Source organism: Ictidomys tridecemlineatus, chromosome 10 (genome assembly GCF_052094955.1).
Source record: "Ictidomys tridecemlineatus isolate mIctTri1 chromosome 10, mIctTri1.hap1, whole genome shotgun sequence".
Lineage (NCBI taxonomy): Eukaryota > Metazoa > Chordata > Mammalia > Rodentia > Sciuridae > Ictidomys > Ictidomys tridecemlineatus.
Window position 1 is genome coordinate 54,695,681 of NC_135486.1, and position 12,702 is coordinate 54,708,382.

At 38.0% G+C, this 12,702-nt stretch overlaps 1 pseudogene; it reads right to left on the reverse strand.

The window, feature by feature from the left end:
• Nucleotides 1-1,373: 1,373 nt before the first annotated feature.
• LOC144367676 (small nucleolar RNA U13) lies at nucleotides 1,374-1,488 on the reverse strand (annotated as a pseudogene).
• Between the last annotated feature and the right edge of the window lie 11,214 nt (nucleotides 1,489-12,702).

Here is a 12,702-nt window from a genome sequence, read left to right on the forward strand (position 1 = left end):
TTAGTAAGAGCCTGTCTCAAAAATAAATAAAATAAAAAGGACTGTGGATGTAGCTCAGTGGTAAAGTGCCCCTGGGTTCAATCTTCAGTACCAAAAAGAACAAAAACAAAACAAAACAAACAAAAAAGCATAGCACACAGATGCGGTGGCTCATGCCTGTAATCCCAGAGGCTTGGGAGGACCACTTCAAAGCCAGCCTCAGCAATTTAGTGAAGCAGTTGTGAGACCCTGTCTCTAAATAAAATATGGAAAGGGCTGGGGATGTGGCTCAGTGGTTAAGTTCCTCAGGGTTCAATTCCTGGTGCAGGAAAAAAAAAAAAAGCAAACCACATATAATTAATTATGTATAGTGCATAAGAGTTCGTAATAATTATGTATTATATATAGTAGTTAATAAATGTAATGCATAGATCTTGATAATGATAATAAACATTACTGTACTTTTACATATAAAAAGTTTATAATAAACAATCTGTCATGTTACATTGTAATGCCAGATTCGTGGGACCCCAGTAGACCTCCAGGAGCTGAATCCGATGCAATCACACAAGAGTCTTTATTGCAAGCTCCAGCCTGGACTCACAACCGTTCCCGATGCAGCGGTCCCAGGGAGTGAGTCCTGGTCCTTTGAGATTTTATAGGTTTTGGGGGATACTCTATGTGTCACAACATCACACAGCAAATCACTTCACACCGCGGGAAAGTCAAACAACAACTCTTAACATTGATTAGCACATTCACTGGCGGGAACAAGTTGGGTAGGGGTGATTGGTTAGTACAAGAGGGGGATTCCTTTGAACTGATTGGTTTAGGCCACGAGGGGTGTACGTGCTGAACTACATGGTTTCCCAACATGTTATCAACCACCATAAACTACTGGGGGGTCATCTGGCATCCCAGGTATTTTCCCTGTCTCATGCTGATTGGTGGTTGCTAGGGGGTTGCTATGGGTCCTCACCTAGCCTAACTGAGTCAGGGACATCTGGCACCACAGATCTCTCCTGTTATTTGCAGACAAACAACTCAGCAGGGTGGGTATGTGCCTAGGAGCTCTCTGTGAGTTTTTCCAAGGACAAGGGTCATGCCTGTTTCCTTGGACGGGCTTTGAGGTAGAAGCTGTTTTCAAAAATGGAGTCACATCAGTTTCTCAACATCAATAGAAGAAATATATATCTTATGTTTACCATGTCTCTCTCTTTTGTTTATAGTATTATTATTTTTTTTAGTTGTAGGAGGATACAATACCTTTATTTTATTTTTATGTGGTGCTAAGTATTGAATCCAGTGTCTCACACGTGCCAGGCAAGCGCTTTAACACTGAGCCCCAGCGCCAGCCCATCTCTCTTTTTTAATTTTTTTATTTTTCTTTCTCATATCACAAAGATCATATGTTAACATCATAAATAGGTTTGAGGGAGGCACATCTCATACAATGGCATGAAAACCAGACATTATGCTTCACCAGTCTCTTGGTCACATCACATTGGTCACATCACATCTCTTGAATCACATTCAGTGATTACCTTACACATCTAGGTTTGTGTAAATACACTCTTTGATGTTCACACAATGATGAAATCAACCAGTGTCACTTTTCTCAGAATATGACCCTATTATTAAGCAACATGTCTTCAATAGACAGGTTTTTTTTTGGGGGGGTGGGGGTTGTTTTTCTTTTGTAGTGCTAGGGATTGAACCCAGGGCCTCACACATATCAGGCAAGCACTCTACTACTGAGCTATACCACCAGGGATATATGAATTTTCAAATGCTGTATATAATTAACAAACATACTAAAAGGCAGATTTATTCAATATTTTGTATTATAGACAATCTCAATACTATTTTCATCTTTAAATTTTAGCAGAAAATGAGCCAGTGATGTGCCTTACCTTAACTGTGTAGGCCTAGTTTATGGCTTTAGACACTTAGAATTAATAATAAATTGAGGGTAAATATTCTTTTGAATTGGAAACTAACTCCTTGATAAAGCTCCAGATTACCCAGTAACTACCTTAGAATAAAAATCTGCAGCCCACTCCTCACCAGTGAACATCACTAGCAATTCAATACAAATATATAAAGAAAATTCAAAATTTTGCTGAGTTTTTTCTTTGTATTCCTCTCCCCACTTCCCTTTTCAGGTCAGCTATATTTTTCAGGAGGTTAGAGGAGGTGTGAGATTGGAAATGAATCCTGGTGACAGGAGAGAGAGGTTACAAAAGGAATTTATTTTTAGGAAGGCTTGAATGGGAAGGAAAAACCATTTACACTTGGGGAATGGGGGTAGAAAAGGTCAAGTCAAGGGGAAACTGGTTAACTGGTAAAGGGTTTACCAAATTCTCTAGTCTCTCTCTTTTCTTCTTATACCTTCAAAGTTGTTCTTTGCCAAGTAATCAAAAGAAGGCAACTTCAGAGTCCTGGACAGTGCTTACTCATTTAAGCCTTTCTCTGTATTCTTGGAGGAGGCTAATCCACTCAGCATTCACAAGTTTTTTAACTAGTTTTTTTGTTTGTTTGTTTTGGGTACCGGGGATTGAACTCAGGGACTTGAGTATGCTAAGCATACCCCAGAGCTACATCCCCAGCCCCCAGCATTCAGAAATTTTTTTGGGGGGTGGGAGGTACTGGGAATTGAATCTAGGGGCACTTAATCACTGAGCCACATCTCCAGTCCTTTTTTATATTTTATTTAGAGACAGGGTCTTGCTGAGTTGCCTAGGGCCTTGCTAAATTGCCAAGGCTTGTTTTAGACTCATGATCCTCCTGCCTCCAGCTAGAATACCAGACTTGTTCCACTGAGCCCAAGGACATTCAAAAACTTTTACAAAGCACCTACTTGGTACCAGGTGGTCTGTTAGGTACCCAGGGAGGACACCAATATGATAGCTCTTCTGTATTTGCTGAGATTTTTTAGAGTTCATAGGTTTAAGCCAGCAGTTTGTGTTTTGTTTCGGTTTTTGTTACCCCACCCCTTTTGACCCAAAGTTTACTAAATAAACGACCCTCAAAACTGAAATACTCTCCCACCAAAGTTACTTCCCCTTTGAAGGATATACAGTGCATGTCACACCCTTTCTGTGGCCACATCACACCCAACAATGGTTTCTATCTACAATATGTCAACTGGCAATTCAAATTGTCATAGAAGTAGGTCATTAGATCAGACTAAAGGGGTCTTTCCCAGGAGACAAGTGGCAAGCTACACTTATTGGTAAAGAGTAAGGAATTGTGATATTAAGCAATTTGATTAAGTTGTTTTATTTCATAGTCTTAAATGGGACTAAAGACATTTGAATTCTTATATCTTTAAGTACAATATTAAGTTTAATACTTGTTATAGCTCATGTCAGACTAAATAACTAAATGTTGTACTAGTTATTACATTCACTCTGATCATACAAGAATGTTTTACATGTTGTATGATCAGGAAAATGCAACTTTTTAAAAAAGATGCAACCAATAATTTAATCAATGCTTTTTAAAGTAATGACCACAAACACAAAAACTTTCCTGAATCTTCTTAAATAACCCTACTTATACAGAATCAAGACTCATAAATATCTTTTTCTTAATACCTTTCTCTTTAAAATGTCAGTTCTTGAGAGACTGTGACCCTGACCTTCTTTGTATTAGTTATTTTTAAAAGAATGGTCACTTTAACAATGAACATCATGATGAGACAGAGTCCCAGAATCCTGAATATTATTGCTATTTCTGCTCTGTGGCCATTTAGGAAGGGAAGACCTCTTTGTCTCCATATCTTTAAATAGCTATAGCAAACCAAGGTGGTTGACTATATGTGCTTGTTGCACCTCCCTCCACATCAAAAGACCAAAACAAGGGGGAAAAAAAACCCAGTAGCTATATCACTGGAGTATTTGAGGCAGAGCACCACAGTGCAGTGGGGATACAGCAGAGACGTTGCAGAGCACAGGGATACACAATAGCCTTATAAAGAAAGGAACTAAACACACAACATCTATGGTTCTGTCTCTTGAGATCAACCCTGAACCCAGAGGGACTTTGCTTGGCAGAGAGACAGTAAGCAGAAGGCCTACTGCACTCCCTATTTAAAACACAGATACCTGAAGCATTTGCTGCTGAAGAAGCCTGCATCCCTCACAGGCACTGAACCCAGTTTGGAGAAATGGCAGGTTACAATGCGCAGGAGACAAAAGCCCATGCCACATTGTGGCCTCCCACACCCAGCCTCCTGCTGCACAATGACACCTTGAGACCCACTCAATGAAGGTCTTGTGAAGCTTTGCACAGTTGCCCCCTGCAGTTGCATCCTTAGCCCCAGGAAGCAGCCAGGTGGCCCCTCCCAGTCTCCTGATGCCTCAGGAAGTAGTCAGACAGCCCAGTCACTCACTGTGAGCCCCCAAAGCAGTCCAGCAGCCTTTCCTGAGTGACTTGATCTACATGGTCCCTTGGAAAGCAGCTGGGCCTTGCCCATCCTCCTGTAGCCCCAAGAAGCAGTTGAGCAGCCATTCTCAGAAGCTTGGCTCACTGAGACCTCTAGAAGCATATGTTTGGCTTCACCCACTCATTATTGGCCTGGCGAATATCTGTTGCAAAGATCCCTATTCAGTTCCATCCCTGGTGTCCCCGTGAAGTCACCCATTCAGCCCTTGAACATGGACAGGTGCTTTGTCTGCCCCCACTTGGTATAGCCTGGCCCCCTACTTGGCCCTCAGAAAATGTAAGGTACCCCATCCTGCCACCAGGCATACTCCACTATACCCACCCCCGGGCATATTGGGGTGGCTCTACCCTCATATGACCTGCTCAGAACTACCAGTGAACCCACTCCACAAAAGATCTCTGTATCCCAGCTGATGGTACAATCCTGCCTGACTCCCAACCCCCAACCTAGGCCACTGAGACATGCACAGATATCACCAACATTGATGACAGCTGAAGAAGCTATGCAGACATGACATTAAAGTGCTTGCCTAGAACCAAAGACAATGCAGCATACCTAGCAAATACCCTAGGACACATCACTGGAGGAAGACTTTTACAATGAAAGGCACCCTATAAAATTAGAAGAGTCAATTGATCCACCAGATGCACAAATACCAAGGTGGAGATGCAAGGAACATGAAAAAAAAAAAAGGTACATAATGCATTACCTGTAGCACAGACCCCCCCAAAGAAAATGAAACCATCCAATTGCCTGATAAAGAACTCAAAAGAATAATTTTAAGGGAACTCATTGAGATACAAGAGAGAATTCCATGTAGCAACATGAAGAAGACAATTCATGATATGAATGAAAAATTTAACAATGAGAGATCATTTGAGAAGAACCACATATAGCATATATATATATAGAGAGAGTATATATATATATATATAGAGAGAGAGAGAGAGAGAGAGAGTATATATATATATATATATATATATATATATATATATATAGAGAGAGAGAGAGAGAGAGAGAGAGAGAGAGAGAGAGAGAGGGAGAGAGAAACTTAACGGTAGAATTATTTAGTAAGAAGAAAATTCCTGAGCTTGAAGACAGTTGTTTTGAAATAACCTACTTAGAAAAAAAACAGAAAAGGAATAAAGAAAGCCTTTGAGACTTTAAGTAAGCAAACAATTGCATTATGGGTGTTCCAGAAGGAGAAGAGAAGGAGAAAAGACATATAAAATCTATTCAACAAAATACTTGCTGAAAACTTTCTCAATCTTGGGAGAGATATAGACATCCTGGTCTAGGAAGCTCAAAGGATACTGAATAGAATTGATCAAAAATATCCTCTCCATGCTATATTACAGTCAAACAGTCAAAAACACAAAGCTAGGACAGAATTATAGAAACAGCAAAAGAAAAATATCAAGTCACTCCCCCCCCCAATACTGGGGATTAAACCCAGGGTCTCACACATGCTAGGCAAGCATTCCACCATGGAGCAGCATCACCAGCCCTTTTTATTTTATCTTGAAACAGGATCTTGCTAAATTGCCCAGGCTGCTCAAACTTTTAATCCTCTTGCTTTGGCCTCTCAAGTAACTTGGATTACAGTTGTAATCATGTGCCACCATGCCTGGGTCTTCACTTACAAGGAAATTTATATTAGACTAATAGCAGACTTCTTGAAACCTTACAGGTCAGGAGAGAATGAGGTGATATAATCAAAGTCCTGAAAGATCACACGCACACACACACACACACACACACACACACACACACACACACAGAGAGCCAAATGAGAATACTATACCTAGCAAAGCTATTCTTCAGAAATGAAAGAGAAATAAAAAGATGTTCCAAGATAAGCAACAACTGAGGGAATTTATCACCCCCAAAATGGCCCTACAAGAAATGCTTAAGAGAGTCCTACTATCCAAAAAATCAACTTCCATCATGAAAACACATGAAAGTACAAAACTCAACTGTAGAGAAGATATATTAAAGAAAACAGAAATATGTTTTTAGGCTCTTTTCAGAAACCTCCATTCCACAAATTCACAGTCTGACAAACAAATAGGAATCCCTCCATATTCTCTGCTAGGCTCCCTTAGTTAAATCACTTGAATCCTTGTTTAGAGAACTTCCAGACTAATGTCCCCTAAAAGCTTAAAAGTTGAAGGCTTTGGCCCCAGTGCAGCAGTGTCCAGAGGTGGTTCCATTCTTCGAAAGTGATTGAATCATGAGGACTCTGACCTCAACAGTGGATTAGTCCATTGATGAGTTCATAGCTAATAAAGTAATTGGGAGGTGTTGGAAATTTTAGGAGGTAGAACCTAGTTGGAGGAAGTAGGTCATTGAGGGCATGCCCGGAGAGGTTACAGTTTATTCTCTCTGTCACTTTTCCTCCATGTCTCTTTGCTTCCTGGCTGCTGTGAGGTTAACAACTCTGTCCTACCATATCTTTTTACTTTGATGCTCTATCTCACCACAGATCCACAACAATAGAGTCAGATGACAATGGATTGAAAACTCTGAAACCAGGAGCCAAAATAAATCATTCTTCCTTTAAAAACAAAAACAAACTTCTAGCCCATTCTCAGGGATGGTGAGTCAGAAGGTGATATGAAGGTGTTAGGCCAGCATTAGTACAGCAGGAATGCAACTGAGTCAACCTTGGGCACCAGGGACTGGAGGAAGCATGGAAAAATCCCAGTGCAAGCAATGGAGGTGGGAGGTGGGGTTGGTGGAGAGATCAGGGCAGCTGGGGCCATTTCCAGGAAGAGGATAAAGGGGTATGACCTTAGGGGAGAGTCGGCCATGGGAGAGGAAGCTTAGCTAGGTGGATTTTTTAAAATCACATTTAATAATTTTTACTTCTTTTAAAAGCAAAGATATAATTGACATACAGTTACTTGTATCTTTTAAATTTTTACTTATTTATTTATTCATTTATTTTGTGGTTCTGGGGTTTGAACCTATGACCTGGTATGTAGGTAAGCAATCTAATACTGAACTACATTCCCAGGCCTAACAGTAGCATTTTATTTTATTTTATTTTATTAATATTTTTTTTATATGTAGATGGACACAACACAATACCTTTATTTTTATGTGGTGCTGAGGATCGAACCCAGGTCCTGCCCATGCTAGGCGAGCACTCCACCGCTGAGCCACAATCCCAGCTCCTAACAGTAGCATTTTAAACTATACAGTTTAATCAGGCTTTTTTTTATATATAAAAAACTTTACTATTTCTTTTTTAAATATTTTTTAAAATTTTAATCCACATATTATAATTTTAAGTATGTGATGTTTCAGTATATGTTTACAATGTGTAATGATAAAATCAGAGTAATGGATAACCTCAAATATTTAACAGTTCTTTGGGCTGGTAGTATTCAAAATTCTCTCTACTGGCTATTTTGAAATATATAATTAAAGATTGTCAACCTCACCAAAAACTGGGTATATTTTTACTACTTGATAATATTTAAGCTTTGAAATCTTAGGATGATAATTATGATCTTTGAGTATCTTGAGAATCAAACAGGTTAAACGGGATCACTGTCTTAATTCACTTTTTATTGCTAAAACAGAATGCCTGAGACTGAATATTCTTTAAAGAACAGAGATAGCTGGGCACAGTGGCACATGCCTGTAATCCCAGTGGCTCCGGAGGATGAGGCAAGAAGATCTCAAGTTGAAAGCCAGCCTCAGCCATTGGAGAAGATAATGCTAAGTGAAGTTAGCCAATCCCAAAAAAACAAATGCCAAACGTTTTTTCTGATATGAGGAGGCTGACTCATAGTGGGGTAGGGAGGGGGAGCATGGGAGAAATAGATGAATTCCAGATAGGGCAGATGGGTGGGAGGGAAAGTGAGAGGGCAGGAGATTAGCAAAAATGGTGGAATGTGATAGACATCATCATCCAAAGTACATGTATGAAGACACGAATTGGTGTCCACATACTTTATATACAACCAGAGATATGAAAAATTGTGTTTTATACATGTAATAAGAATTATAATGCATTCTGCTGTCATTTATTTTTAAAAAATAAATTAAAAAAAAAAAGAAAACCAGCCTCAACAATTTAGCAAGGCCCTATATAAAAACACAAAAAAGGGCTGAGGATGTGGCTCTGTGATTAAGTACCCCTGGGTACAATCCCAAGTACCCCCCTTCCCCCCAAAATATTTATTGAGATATATTCAGCTCATTGTTCTGGAGATTGAGAAGTCCAGGACCATGGTACTGGTATCTGGTAAGGGCCTCTATGCTGCATCACAACATGGCAGAAGGGAAATCAAACATATGCAAGGTGAAGGAGAGAAAACTGGGCCAAACATCATGCTTTTAACAGAAATTTACTCCTGAGATAACAAACCCACTCATCTCATAATAGCTTAATCCATTCCCAAGGAGAGAATCCTCACTACTTTATCACTTCTTAAAGATTCCATCTTTTTTGTTTATTTGTTTGTTTTTGTTTTTAAGGTGCTGAGGAATCAGTCCAAGGTTTTTTGCATTCTAGGCAAACTCTACCACTGAGCTCAATACCCAGCCCAAGCCCCATCCCTTAACACTATAATGATGGCAATTAAATTTCAACATGAGTTTTGGAGGGATATTCAGACCATAACAATCACTATTTTCAGAATGTTAAAGTCAAATTTTATTTCTTTTCCAGGGCCAGATGCCTATATGCCATCTAAGTTTCTAGTACATGTGTCTCTGTAGAAAACCATAAATGGCCAAACTGTCTAACCTTGAGTTTTCCTAGGACTTAATGCTTAATGGTCCATTACAAAACACTACTGCTAAAATAACATGGATGGAAAATCAACTAGATATAATCCCATTTTAAATAGGATTATGCTTTAATATAATTCTTTGTTTTATTATAAAACCTTATTTAGAGTCATTCTAGCTTCATAGAAAAAATAAGCAAAAGTTAGCCAGGCATGGTGGTGCATGCCTATAATCCCAGCTACTCTGGAGGCTGAGGCAGGAGGATGGCAAGTTTAAAGCCAGCCTCAGCAAATTAGTGAGGTCCTAGGTAATTTTGTGAGACCCTGTCTCAAAATAAAAAATAATGAAAAAACTGGAAGTGTTTTTTTTTGAGACCTTATCTCAAAATAAAAATAAATAAATAAAAACTCAGTGATAAAGCACCTCTGGGTTAAATCTCCAGTATCAAAAGAAAAAGGAAAAGAAAAATTAAGCTAAAGTAAAGTTCCCTATACTCTTTCAGCCTTCTTATAATCTCCCCTATCATCAACATCTTTCATTAGAATAATCCCATTCTTTTTTTTTTAAATAATATTTAAATAATTGTAGACTGCCATTGTTTTGGCAAGTAAGTAAATAAGTATTCTAGTGATTTTAAGCAGTTGGACCTATTAGTTACTGACAGAATTACTTTGGCATCATTTTTATATCCAGACTAAAATTATTTTATTTGGAAGAAGTTCCTCTATTTAAATAGCTGTTTAGCTAGTTGGAGGCATAATATGCAACCAAATACAGTAAAGAAAGCACTAAAATTGTAACACTAAACTGTAGATTAATGTTCTACTCCCAGTTGTCCTCTGGGTTGGTGACTTACTGAAACTCTGAAAGTCTGGGTTGATTAGAAAATATAAAAGAGGGCTTTTCTGTTTAAGATTTTATTAACTGACCAACCCATTGTTTCCCAAACTGGGTGCAAGACTATTTTAGATGGCTTGTAATTTTTATTTATTTACACAGTTCTGTGTTTGTTTTGAAGTACATTTTAAAGTGTATTTAAAATCTTATACCTTATGTTGATTGCACAAATGTTATTGCTAAAAATGAGGCTAAATTTTAAAAATTTGATTATTGGTGTCAAATTAAAGGAAATACTAAGTATCTAATAGTACCAGTAACCTAGATATAAATGGATAAAGGCAACCAAAAAAAGCTCAGGAAATACTAGATTAATTTAATTTTTTTTGTAATGGGAATTGAACCCAGCAACACTTAATCACTGAGCCATATCTCCAGCCCTTTTTTGTATTATATTTAGAAACAGGGTCTCACTGAGTTGTTTAGGGTCTCACCAGATTATTGAGGCTGACTTTGAACTCACAATACTCCTGCTTTCGTCTCCCGAACTGCTGAAATTATAGGCATGTGCCACATGGCTGGCATGGATTGATCAATGTATTAATCTATTCAAGAAATAATGTCAAAGCAAGAATTGTGGTTCACTGATAGAGTGCTTGCCTAGAATGTGAGAGGCCCTGAACTTGATCCCCAGCACTAGGGGAAAGATTGTGTCAAATAGGGCTGTGCCCCAGACTTATTTTTAACCTATATTCTACACATAATTTGATTCAAATAATGAACAAGTACACTAGAATTTACAAATGAAGATAATATCACGAGGAAAGTATTTTATCAGAGAAATGCCTAGAAGTTAGGGAATACAGAATAAGAGCAATTAAATCTGATTCTAAACATCTTCAACATTTCCATATATTTATCAAAGACCACAAAGCCAATTAGTGAATTGAGAGAAGGACTGATTAAACTTGCCTTAATATTTCTTAGGTTGTAATAATTTTCTCATATTATATGGTATATTAACTCAAGATATTAACCATGAACTTACCCTAATGTTTGGGTTCATTTGTGGCTCATTCTTAAATAAAATGCTGCATGATTCTACCTGCAGGCAACTCCATTCTCCACAACCCCAGTCAACCATCCATCTGTGAGGACAGTAAAAAATTGCTTCTATTTTTATAGGAAGTTTCTTTCCTTCACCTCAAGTATCTAAGGCATGTGGCTCTTTCTTTAATCCATACTTGGAACGTATAAGGACAAAAGGAGCAATGTCTTATTCCTCTTAATAACCCTTACATCTTTGTCCAAAGCCTAAAACAAACACTGAGCCAAAATTTTAAATCATTTAATAATGACCAAGCCAATGAGCCATTTTGCTAAGGACATTCTTAAGATATCCATCATTTATAAGTTTTTTATCAGTCCATTTTTTTTTCTGGATTTTTCCATGCCCCCCCCCCATATATCTAAGAAAGCAAAGAATTTGGAGCCTATGTCTCAGTTTTTTGACATGCATTACATCTTTTATCCTTTTAAGGAGAAAAATATTGCTCTTCTAGAGAGTGGAACAAAGGCATCTCACTTAATAGTTTCTGTGTTGTGCAAACTTGCCCTTGAAGATACCTGCTATTCTGGGTAGTGTTCTGTATTCAAAGATTCATTTTCTAACCTCCTATTTAAATTTAGATAGTCTTCATTGATGAATGTTTATTGTTTCATTGCCACAAAGTTTTGTTGTTTTTTTTTAATTTTTTCTGGGCTGGGGATGTGGTTCAAGTGGTAGCGCGCTCGCCTTTGATGCGTGCCGCCTGGGTTCGATCCTCAGCATCACATACAAACAAAGATGTTGTGTGTCTGCCGATAACTAAAAAATAAATATTAAAAATTCTCTCTCTCTCTCTCTCTCTCTCTCTCTCTCTCTCTCTCTCTCTTTAAAAAAAAGTTTTTTCTTAGCTCTTGGGAAACTGAGTCTTCAATTAATAGTAATCCACTTATCTCAAGTATTCAGTAATATCTGTTACCTCTGTTAGTTTTAGAAGTGATAATAGTTAATAATTAGAATCCTATGTACAAAGTCCATAACTAATACACAGGACCTTAACACACAACCACTGTATAGAATATGTACTATGGTTGTTCCCACTCATTATTTTAGGAAATCATGGCCAACACAGGTGATATTTCTTGGCCAAAGACCCACGGTATGTATTGACCAAATGCAGATCGCTTAACTCCAAACTCTACACTATTAATTTCTCTCTTGTGTTCTCATCCCTCATTTTTCTTTTTTTTATTAGATGCTCATGACAATACAATGATCTTGAAATATCATACATTTGAATCAAATGGGGTATAATTTCTCATTTTTCCAAGTGTACAGATTTTTGCAGAATCACATTGGTTATACAGCCACTATATACATACAGCAATACTAGTGTCTGTTTTATTCTGCTGCCCTTCCTATCCCCCCCTTCCCCCCTCCTCCCCTCCTATCACCTCTCTCTACCCAATCTAATGTGACACATTTCTCTCTCTCTCTTTTTTTTCCCCTCATTTTTCTTTTTATAGTGTTTTGCAAGTATAAAACTCTTTCAAATTCTTTTTTAAGCAGAAAAGTATTGCTCCTAAACTCATGAATGAATTTTGTGGCAAGTCCCTCTTCTATAATTTTCTTTCTTTTTTATTTT